The sequence below is a fragment of the Macaca thibetana genome, chromosome 14 (assembly GCF_024542745.1).
Source record: "Macaca thibetana thibetana isolate TM-01 chromosome 14, ASM2454274v1, whole genome shotgun sequence".
NCBI lineage: Eukaryota > Metazoa > Chordata > Mammalia > Primates > Cercopithecidae > Macaca > Macaca thibetana.
In genome coordinates, this window is record NC_065591.1 from 38,876,353 (window position 1) to 38,888,796 (window position 12,444).

General features: G+C 36.4%; 1 protein-coding gene across 2 annotated transcripts in view; it reads right to left on the reverse strand.

The window, feature by feature from the left end:
* Window positions 1-12,444, reverse strand: part of ANO3 (anoctamin 3) — a 475,418-nt gene that overhangs the window by 280,312 nt on the left and 182,662 nt on the right. The window lies entirely within an intron of this gene.

The window sequence follows — 12,444 nt, forward strand, 5'->3', positions numbered from 1 at the left end:
AAACTGAGGTTATTGTAAAGACAGTATCTGACATTTTACACGTAAGTATGTAATAGTCTAACGTCATTTAGGATAGGGTAAGCCATTATATATATTGCTGTCATCTCCTAAGACAGTCAACCTACTACTGTGAGTTTAATTATTAGGAACATTCTAACATGTGATTGTTGAACCATAGCATCAAATGTGAAAAAAAAGTCAAGATTCTCACAGCTAAATGCCCAGCTAAACATGACAGAAAATGGAGTTTTAATGACCTACTCTGGTTAACATTTCTCAAAGTGGTCTTTGGGAATGCTTTTGCAGGATATTAGATACTGGTTAAAAAAAATTAAGCTTCCTTGTTTTTAGAAAAAAAGGTTTGGTCAGTTTGTAAAATTAACGTGAATGTTTGGTGTGCTAATTTTTATTATTAATATCTATCTCAGAAGTGATTATGGGGTGGTAAATATTATTTTAAAAATTGCTACCTCATTTGATCACTAAAGTCCTTTATTTCTTTGCATATTTAGTAGGATAGTACACTATGAAAAATATGGATGCAGACTTAACTTCATCTAGTGGCGCTCCAGTATAACCATGAGTGGATACCGCTTTCCTATTCTGGACTGAAGATCACAATGTTAATAGAATTTACACAAATCTCAAGTCAAGTATATTCCACTCAGAGTCAGAGACATCACAGGTTAGAATAATTGTAATTTCCCTATAAGGATTTGTAACTGTAGGAAAACAAGTATGACTCAAAAATAGTTATCCTCAGGGGCTACAACTCTTTGACTGTCTCCAATGAATGCCAATGTTTTCAAAACTACAGAAGGCACTCTCCCAGCTTGGGTAACACATATTTCTAATTACATAAGCAGTACAATATTTTTCATAGCCTTGGAACATCCTAAAGGAGGAAGAAACTAGAGTTTACAAGGCTAGTTCATCACTGTTGTAAGCTCATGCTAACAGATAGAAGTGGACTTTGAAGGAATATTTATGTAATTTGTGAGACATGATGACTAACTCCACAGTAGAGGAACTTTTGGGGACAACAGGCTGCTTCTATGACTGATGCTCCTTAGATACCAAGCTTTAAAAAATAAGACTAATTTTTATAAAATTTTATTAAGGTATAAGTTCTACAATTATTTTTATCTGAGATATCATCAGAGTGGGTGGATGAGGGAAGGGGATTAAGAGCAGACGAGCCAAGTATAATGTGTTAGAGAATGCTCTTGCTGATTAAATTTTAATCTCCAGAAACCCCAGCAAACTGGGAAGTGTATCAGGCTAGCCACCAATTCTGAAGCTAGCATTGCTTTGAAAACTATCAGATAGCGCATTCATTGTACAGACACTACTACTGTTATTATAATATCAGCAGAGCCAATGTTATTGTCTTGGAACTTCTAATTTGGGAAATCCTAACTGAAATGTTTCATGATTCTATCATTGCTTAAGCAACCCATTTCACTTTTGATAAAACTGGTAAGCCCAGAAAGCTCTTTGCACAAACTGAAATATATCTATATATTAATAGATAAGTTTCATATATATATGCATGATAATTAACCCAAAATTTGCTAGAATGTAGGGAGATAATGAAACATAGAATGAATGTATTAATAAAAATTCAGAATAATCCTATATTCAAAATACAGTTTGAGAAAGAATATCATCATTTTTCTGACATCAAAGGTATAATTTCAAGAAATAAAAAAATTGTTTTGCCATATGTCCATTTCATGTTTACTTCTAAAAATAAAATATGAATTCTTTGCTCTACTGGGAAGTCATCTGACAATCACTGTCCTTGGGAAATGGTCCTGCCTACAGTCCCCTGATTAGGAAAGCTCTGGACAAGTCATTGTCCAGACATTGTTTGCAATATTTTACCTTAAACGCACAAGAATGGAGAGTTGGGGGTAGAGATGTGGCAAGAATGAGGATTTACCAGCTGTGTATATGAGAGCCAATAAAATTATTCTTTCAGTCAACAAACATGATACGCCTTTTATGTGATAGGTATTGTACTATGTGCTAGTAAACAAGACTGGTATTTACATTCAAATGGGATGAGCCAGTTCAGACAAATCAATAACTACATGAATAATTTGGCATAAATAAAACTTGATAATGGGATGGGATATAATATAAATGCTGTATAGAAAGTGTAGGCATAGTAGGAAAAAGCCTATTGAAAGTAGTGATATTGAACTGAGGCCTAACTGATGATGACTAGCTAGCTCCAGGAGAACATTCTAGGAAAAGCAAACAGTGAGTGCTACAGTAAAACAAAACTAAACAAACAAAAAACTATAACTCTTGTGGGATACCTTATAAATCTTCTATGATCACTTGTTAAAAAGCTCCTGATAATTAAACTGAAGTGAGAATCATGGGTTGACTGTTTCAGGAATTGGCGGCAATTTACCTAATAGGTTACCCCATTCTCAATCAGTTTAGACAATTACATTCTGATCTTTAACACATTAGGCTTTGGTTTTCACAATAATCTCAGGTTACCTTTAGAGAAAAACTCCCTGAAAAAGGAAAATGATCCTGATTCAGGTGCCTCAATTGAGTCTGAACTAGGAGGAACAAAAGATACAGAATTTATGTTCTTACATTTGTTTTGTGTCCTCTTTTATTTCACTGAGCAGTGGTTTGTAGTTCTCCTTGAAAAGGTCCTTTACATCCCTTGTAAGTTGGATTACTAGGTATTTTATTGTCTTTGAAGCAATTGTGAATGGAAGTTCATTCATGATTTGGTTCTCTGTCTGTTACTGGTGTAAAAGAACACTTGTGATTTTTGCACATTAATTTTGTATCCTGAGACTTTGCTGAAGTTGCTTATCAGCTTAAGGAGATTTTTGGGCTGAGATGATGGGGTTTTCTAAATATACAATCATGTCATCTGCAAACAGGGACAATTTGACTTCTTTTTTTCTGAACTGAATACCCTTTATTTCTTTCTCTTGCCTGATTGCCCTAGCCAGAACTACCAACACTATGTTGAATAGGAGTGGTGAGAGAGGGCATCCTTGTCTTGTGCCAGTTTTCAAAGGGAATACTTCCAGTTTTTGCCCATTCAGTGTGATATTGGCTGTGGGTTTGCATAAATAGCTATTATTATTTTGAGATACGTTCCATCAATACCAAATTTATTGAGAGTTTTTAGCAAGAAGGGCTGTTGAATTTTGTCAAAGGCCTTTTCAGCAAACTGGGAAGTGTATCAGGCTAGCCACCAATTATTGAGATAATCATGTGGTTTTTGTCTTTGGTTCTGTTTATATGCTGGATTACGTTTATTGATTTGCATATGTTGAACCAGCCTTGCATCCGAGGGATGAAGTCCACTTGATCATGGTGGATAAGCTTTTTGATGCACTGCTGGATTCGGCTTGCCAGTATTTTATTCAGGATTTTTGCATCGATGTTCATCAGGGATATTGGTCTAAAATTCTCTTTTTTGTTGTTGTGTCTCTGCCAGGCTTTGGTATCAGGATGATGTTGGCCTCATAAAATGAGTTAGGGAGGATTCCCTCTTTTTCTATTGATTGGAATAGTTTCAGAAGGAATGGTAACAGCTCCTCCTTGTACCTCTGGTAGAATTCAGCTGTGAATCCATCTGGTCCTGGACTTTTTTTGGTTGGTAGGCTATTAAATATTGCCTCAATTTCAGAGCCTGCTATTGGTCTATTCAGGGATTCAACTTCTTCCTGGTTTAGTCTGGGGAGAGTGTAAGTGTCCAGGAAATTATCCATTTCTTCTAGATTTTCTAGTTTATTTGCATAGAGGTGTTTATAGTATTCTCTGATGGTAGTTTGTATTTCTGTGGGGTCGGTGGTGATATCCCCTTTATCATTTTTTATTGCATCTATTTGATTCTTCTCTCTTTTCTTCTTTATTAGTCTTGCTAGCAGTCTATCAATTTTGTTGTTCTTTTCAAAAAACCAACTCCTGGATTCATTGATTTTGTGGAGGGTTTTTTGTGTCTCTATCTCCTTCAGTTCTGCTCTGATCTCAGTTATTTCTTGCCTTCTGCTAGCTTTTGAATGTGTTTGCTCTTGCTTCTCTAGTTCTTTTAATTGTGATGTTAGAGTGTCAATTTTAGATCTTTCCAACATGCTCATGGATAGGAAGAATCAATATCCGAAAAATGGCCATACTGCCCAAGATAATTTATACATTCAATGCCATCCCCATCAAGCTACCAATGAGTTTCTTCACAGAATTGGAAAAAGGACTGCTTTAAAGTTCATATGGAACCAAAAAAGAGCCCGCATCTCCAAGACAATCCTAAGTCAAAAGAACAAAGCTGGAGGCATCACGCTACCTGACTTCAAACTATACTACAAGGCTACAGTAACCAAAACAGCATGGTACTGGTACCAAAACAGAGATATAGACCAATGGAACAGAACAGAGTCCTCAGAAATAATACCACACATCTACAGCCATCTGATCTTTGACAAACCTGAGAACAACAAGAAATGGGAAAAGGATTCCCTATTGAATAAATGGTGCTGGGAAAATTGGCTAGCCATAAGTAGAAAGCTGAAACTGGATCCTTTCCTTACTCCTTATACGAAAATTAATTCAAGATGGATTAGAGACTTAAATGTTAGACCTAATACCATAAAAACCCTACAGGAAAACCTAGGTAGTACCATTCAGGACATAGGCATGGGCAAGGACTTCACGTCTAAAACACCAAAAGCAATGACAACAAAAGCCAAAATTGACGAATGGGATCTAATTAAACTAAAGAGCGTCTGCACAGCAAAAGAAACTACCATCAGAGTGAACAGGCAACCTACAGAATGGGAGAAAATTTTTGCAATCTACTCATCTGACAAAGGGCTAATATCCAGAACCTACAAAGAACTCAAACAAATTTACAAGAAAAAAACAAACAACCCCATCAAAAAGTGGGCAAAGGATATGAACAGACATTTCTCAAAAGAAGACATGCATACAGCCAACAGACACATGAAAAAATGCTCATCATCACTGGCCATCAGAGAAATGTAAATCAAAACCACAATGAGATACCATCTCACACCAGTTAGAATGGCAATCATTAAAAAGTCAGGAAACAACAGGTGCTGGAAAGGATGTGGAGAAATAGTAACACTTTTACACTGTTGGTGGGATTGTAAACTAGTTCAACCATTATGGAAAACAGTATGGCGATTCCTCAAGGATCTAGAACTAGAAGTACCATATGACCCAGCCATCCCATTACTGGTTGTATACCCAAAGGATTATAAATCATGCTGCTATAAAGACACATGCACACGTATGTTCATTGAGGCACTATTCGCAATAGCAAAGACTTGGAATGAACCCAAATGTCCATCAGTGACAGACTGGATTAAGAAAATGTGGCACATATACACCATGGAATACTATGCAGCCATCAAAAAGGATGAGTTTGTGTCCTTTGTAGGGACATGGATGCAGCTGGAAACCATCATTCTTAGCAAACTATCACAAGAACAGAAAACCAAACACTGCATGTTCTCACTCATAGGTGGGAACTGAACAATGAGATCACTTGGACTCAGGAAGGGGAACATCACACACTGGGGCCTATTATGGGCAGGGGGGAGGGGGGAGGGATGGCATTGGGAGTTATACCTGATGTAAATGACGAGTTGATGGGTGCTGACGAGTTGATGGGTGTGGCACACCAACTAGGCAAGTATACATATGTAGCAAACCTGCACCTTATGCACATGTACCCTAGAACTTAAAGTATAATAATAAAAAATAAATTTAAAAAAAAGATATGAAATTTAGATTGTGTTTTTCTTTTTCTTTTTCTCTCTCTCTCTTTTTTTTTTGTTTTTGTTTTTGAGATGGAGTCTCGCTCTGTCACCCAGGCTGGAGTGGCAATGGTACGGTCTTGGCTCACTACAACCTCCACCTCGTGTGTTCAAGTGATTCTCCTGTCTCAGCCTCCTGAGTAGCTGGGATTACAGGCACACACCACCATGCCCAGCTAATTTTTGTATTTTTAGTTGAGACAGGATTTCACCATGTTGGTCAGGCTGGTCTTAAACTCCTGACCTCAGGTGATCCACCAGCTTCAGCCTCCCAAAGTCCTGGGATTACAGGTGTGAGTCTTCTTATATTAAATATGTGCTGCTATGGTATGAGTGCTTGTGTCTCTCTGAAAATTCATATGTTAAAACCTAATCCCAAAGGCAATGGTATTAAGATGTAGGGCCTCTAGAAGGTGATTTCATTAATGCCATGTAAAAGAGGTTTCAGAGAGCCTATTTATCCCTTCCACCATTTGAGAACATATAGAAGGCATCTCTGAGGAATAAGTGCTCACCAGACACCTAATGCGCTAATGCCTTGATCTTGGACTTCCCAGCCTCCAGAACTGTCAGCAATAAATTTCTGTTGTTTATAAATTACCCAGTCAAAGGTATTTTGTTATAGCAGCAAGAATAGATCAAGGCATGTACACTGACTCATGCTTTCTTATTTCTAATCCCTTTAAAACTAGCAAAGAAATGACAGTAGGAAATTTGAAAAGATAACCCACAAGAACAAGTAATACAAATATCCAAATAAGAATAGTAACTAACACTTATATAACACATACTTTGTTCCAGGCATTATTTTAAGTGCTTTTCCTATAATAACAACCAATAATAGATGTACCCACAATTCTGAAATCCTAAAATGGCAGATAAGCAACTGTTACCTGACTAGAACTGAGATAGGAGAAAAACTGAGGATGCATAGAAAAGCCAACAAGAATGATGCTTATCAGTCCACAGAACCAAGAACAACTCAGAAGTTGTCGACACTAAAAACCCCTAAGTAAACTGTATGGATTGGGACATAAACAGGATTAACTAAAAAACTTAAAGTAATGGGAACTCTCCAATGCACCAAAATGCTCAAGGTGTTATTCCCACTTTTGCTTGGTTCTTTTTCTCCCCTCATTCTTAAAAGCAATTCATCACCTAGTTCTTTCAACTCTACTCCCAATAAATGCCAAATCTTTCCAATTTTCACCATTGTTTTTTTGAAACGGGGTCTTACTGTCACACAGGCTGGAATGCAGTGGTGCGAACTCTGCTCAATGAAACCTCCACCTCGCAGGCTCAAGTGACCCTCCCATCTCAGCCTTCTGAGTGGCTGATACTACAGGTGCATGCCACGATACCCAGCTCTTTTTTTTTTTTTTTTTTTTTTTTTTTTTCATTTTTGGTAGAGACAGAGTTTCACCATGTTGCCCAAGCTGGTCTTGAACTCCTGTGCTCAAGCAATCCACCCACCTCAGCCTCCCAAAGTGCTGGGATTACAGGTGTGAGCCACTGTGCCCAGCCCTTTACCATTCTTATTTCCAATGTTACACCAAGCCACAGTCATCTCTCACATAGATCACAGCCATGACTCCTAACTGGCCTTTCTTCTTGTACTTTTACTACTTTACACTGCATCCTCCACGGAGAAGTTTGAGTGATTTACAAATGGAAAATGGATCACATCACACTATTGTTTAAACAACCTGATGATTTATATTAAACTCAGAAAAAAATCCAAACTTTAAAACCAGGGTTATGAGATTCTGTATGGTCCACCTACATCTTTGATCTTTTCTTTTTCCACTGTTAACCAGGCCATCTTCTCATTCTAAAAACCTAACAGTCTCATCTTGCCTTAGAATCTTGGTAACAGTTCTTTCCCTATGCCTTTCCAGGGACGGCTTCTAATTGTCTGCTAGTTATTTGCTGACATGTTACTTCATCAGGGATGCTTTCTGTATGGACATTCTGAAGTCTCCTACTCTATACTGTTTCCTTCTCTGCATTGCCTGTTATTATGTCTTGAGGCTTTTTTCTTTTTAGAGAAGTAGTTTGTTTTGTTCTTAAGTATATCAAATGAGACTTTTCTTTAAATCTCAGAATCTTAAAAAAAACTTAGTCTCCTAAAGACTTACAATAATACAAACTTTGCCAAGCACCTTACATCATATACTGCATGGTGGAAAATGAGGAAGTTTATCTTGGACCAGAGCATTTGTCTGTGTCCTTCTGGGTACAGTTAACAGACCCATTGACTCTCATCCAAAACTATGTACTCATATTATCAGGTATCGCAGGTAATATTTTGCTTCGATTTGCCCCTTTGTTGATACAGTCATTTTATTTTAATTGAAACCCCTCAGAGATAACAATGCATTTTTCATACATTTAAATTTATTTCTATTACATTTACCATTTTGTGTTTTCTCATTTTAATTTTTTAAAATTTTCTCCATTTACTTTTTAATTTTCAAATGTGTGTTTCCCATATCCACTGCTGTGGAAATTACCTACTATGGTATTTTAGTGGTAAATTCTCTCTCTCTCTCTCTCTCTCTCTCTCTCTCTATATATATATATATATATATATATACACACATATACTTCATGAGAGTGTAAAGTTAACCAGTAACTCAACCCACTTCCTCAGTACTGTGAGGCCCCTAAAATATCAATTATAATGTTTTATGGTATTATTGCCCATTAGTTGAGATTTATATTTATTTACCAGCCCAAGATATTATACATTATTGTTTTTATTTACTCACATTTTATTTTCTTATTCTGCATTCTATTTTGCATATCAGGCTTTCGGTCTAAGTATTTTCCATATTTACACTGTATAAGTATGAAAATATAATGCTTTATACTGTCCTCAAATTTTATTTTTTATAATGTCACCTAGTTAGTGTTTCCTGGTACATTAAAAAAAAACTCAGTTTTTTATTCTCTGCAAATGTCTTCCTTTCACATTAAAGATGGCTTTTTCACAAAGTGTGCAATTCTGCATGGACAGTGATTTCTTCTCTATAATTTGGAGATATTTGTACCACTATCTGATAGCTTCTACTGTTACTCTTGAGAAGTTAGCTGTCTGTTTAATTACTGTTTATTTGTAGGTAATCATTTCTCTTTCTGGATGCTTTTCAGAGTTTTTCTTGTCTTAAATTCTGCAGTTTTACTACAATGGGTCTAGATATGTGTTTTCATTTATGTGTTTGACATTCATTGAGCTTCCTGAAATTGAAGATTTATGTCTTTCAACAATTCAGTAAGCTTCCACCATTGTCTCCATTTTTCTTTTTCTAGATTTCCAATTAGACATGTTAAAGTTTCTCATGATGTCCTTTATATGTTAGCCTAGTCTTCAGAGTTTTAATTTACTGTTTTCTATTTTGCATTTTTATTCAGATTTATATTCGAGCTTATTAGTCTCTTCATCTATGTTGATTCTCTGGTTTAACAGTGAACTTTTTATGCTAATGATTTCATTACTATATATGAATATGCTCATGTGGTTCCTTTTCAGATTTCCTTGCTTTTTATTTATTATCTTTATGCTCATATTTTCAAACACATTTCTTGACATAAATCACATTATAATAGTCTACACATTTGATAATTCAATATCTGAAGTCTTTCTGCAACTTTTAGTTTTGCCAATGCATGTCCATTGTAGTTTGTTCCATATATTGTGTGTATTGTTATTTGTGGAAATGTGGAACTTTTGAATAGTCAAGTTATTTTATTAATGGAAATTCAACAAGGCCTACACTGAGTGTGATTTTCTCCAGGATATTTTTATTTTCTTTCAAGTGCACAGAGGCAGTACCAACTACTGTAAATGCATTCTTCCTTTGAGACTTTCTGGGATGAATCTAAGAATTTTTAATGTCGAATTTTTTTCTCCTCCTCACTGAGCCACAGCCAAGACAAACAAATTCTCTTGCCTTCATTGTGGAACATATTTCCTCTAGCCCATTCTCTCAGTCATGATACAAGTAATTCTGCTCTGCATGGCTCCTATAAGGACAAATTTCAGTTACCCCAATTTAATTAAATAATACCAGTTCCCCAACAACACAGTTGAAAATTCCCTATCAATATCTATTAACTATTTGGAGTTAAATAAAATACAGAATCCGTTGCTAGCCCTTTACTCCACAAATTATTGCCAAAATAACAGTTGCACATCAGGATTCATGACCAATTACGTGACTTCTTTCAAAATTGTTATTTATTTATTTTTATTCAACTTTTAGCAGTAGATTCTTTCCCTAAGGAGAGATCTATATTTTTGGAGGGGGTAGGGGTGTGAATAAGCTTTGAGAAACATATTTGGTTGCAGACAGTGATGCCTTCGAAGGACATGTTTCAAGAAAATGCACAAGTTCCCTTTACCAAACTGCCGAGTTTTATTTTTATGAACTGAGGTAAACGATTTTCTCAGAACAAGGGTGGAAAATTAAAGTAAGAGATGTTTGAATGGAAAGAATACAGATCTATATAATGTGAAATGTAAAGTTCCTTTATTTATTTGCCTGTGATGTGAATATTTTGCCTGTCTTTTTAAGTATTTAATCAATTTTGTATTAATGGGTTTCAAAATTGGGTCTGTTTAGGTGACTGTTACTAAAAACTAAAAGCAACTTGGTAAAGCTTGAAGTGGGGAGTAAGTGAAGGCTGTTGTTGAAAGGTTCATGGATGTGTATAATTATTTAACTCTTTTTCACTCACGTACAATGACTTCTTATCATTTGGTAATCAAATACATGCTCTTTGGCATTCAAGATGAAGTGTGAATTGAACGTATCTTAAAGTCCACTGTCAAGTAAAATGCCTTTTCTTCTAGGCTGTAGTTTTATTCCCTTTACCATTTTTAACATCATGCTGTTCTTTGAATTGTGGGAATATGAATGCGTGTATTTTGGAATGCATACTTTTCTTCTCTCCAGAAAAACTCCATTCTCCTGTCATCCTCACAGAGTAAAAGCAATGCAAAAATTAACTTCTGAATTTCAATCTATACTCATTGTTTTTTTGTTGTTGTTGCTGCTGCTGCTGGTTTCTTTTCATGGGGTCTTGGGAATTATATTATCTTCTCGAGCCAAAAATAATCTATACTTCTGCTAGTCTGTGACAGCTTTGCAATTATGTTGCTGCTGGATTTTTTTCTCTTATTGCCTCATGCATACATATCTTGGCTCTCCTTTTCTCCATTCAAAAGCTAAGCTGTAAACTACTTGGGCATAAAAACATGTCATGATTTTTGCCCTCTAAAATGTCTATCAGCACATGAGTTTACAGAAGATATGGAGAAAATTCTGCTGAATCTGCCATTGTTTGAGGATTTTAAGTGTTGTAGCCAACAATAACTCACTGATTCATTCAGGCTTGTAAACATTTCATTTTGCCACCAAATGCCAAATATTCATTGAGAACTTATTATTTGTAGATGAATACATTTCTGGACATTTGTATAACTATATAATCTACCAGCGGAAAGAGTTCCTTATACCAGGGTCCTTAACTCTGAGACAACAGACTGGTACCAGTCCATGGTCTATTAGGAATCTGGCAGTAGAGCAGGAGGTGAGTGGCAGGCAAGTGAGCAAAACTGAGCTACACCTCCTGTCAGATCTGTGGCAGCACTGGAGTCCCATAGGGGCACAAACCCTACTGTGAACTGCACATGTGAGTGATCTAGATTGTGCACTCCCTATGAGAATCTAATGCCTGATGATCTGTCACTGTCACCCATCATCTCCAGATGAGACTATTTAGTTGCAGGAAAATAAACTCAAGGCTCCCACTGATTCCACATTATGATGAGTATGTAATAATAATAGAAATAAAGTGCACACGACCAGGCATGGTGGCTCACGCCTGTAATCCTAGCACTTTGGGAGGCCAAGGCAGGCAAATCACTTGAGCTCAGAAGTTCAAGACCAGCTTGGCCAACATTGTGAAACCCTGTCTCTACTAAAAATACAAAAAGTAACCAGGCATGGTGGTGTGCACCTATAATCCCAGTTACTCAGGAGACTGAGTCAGGAGAATTGCTTGAGCAGAGGTTGCAATGAGCCAACATCATGCGACTGCACTCCAGCCTGGGCGACAGAGCAAGACTCTGTCTCAAAACAAAGCAAAACAAAACAAAAAGAAATAAAGTACATAATAAATGTAATGCACTTGAATCATCCTGAAACCACCTCCACTTTCCCTGTCTGTGGAAAAATTGTCAAAAAGGCTGGAGATAGCTGCCTTATACTTTCATAGAATAGAAGTCCATCAATTGATCATGGCCAACATCTCAATTTCAAAAGCCACACTGAAAAAAAAATAATTAAAATGGCAAATGATTATTACTCATTTTTGTTTCCCTTTATCAGAAACTTATTTGTTCCCTCCTAATGTCCAAGTTCTGTTATCTTTAAGATACCAATATTAAAAAATGATTCCAGTAGTAGACAAAAGCCTTAAAAGAAAACAGGTCTTCAGTAATCTTCAGTAATTCTAGTTGTGGGTCACCTCACTTCTAAGACCTATACAGGACTAGCAAGCAGCTCTCTTTGCCCCAACCATATCAAATCCCGAATGTGTATTATATTTCAAC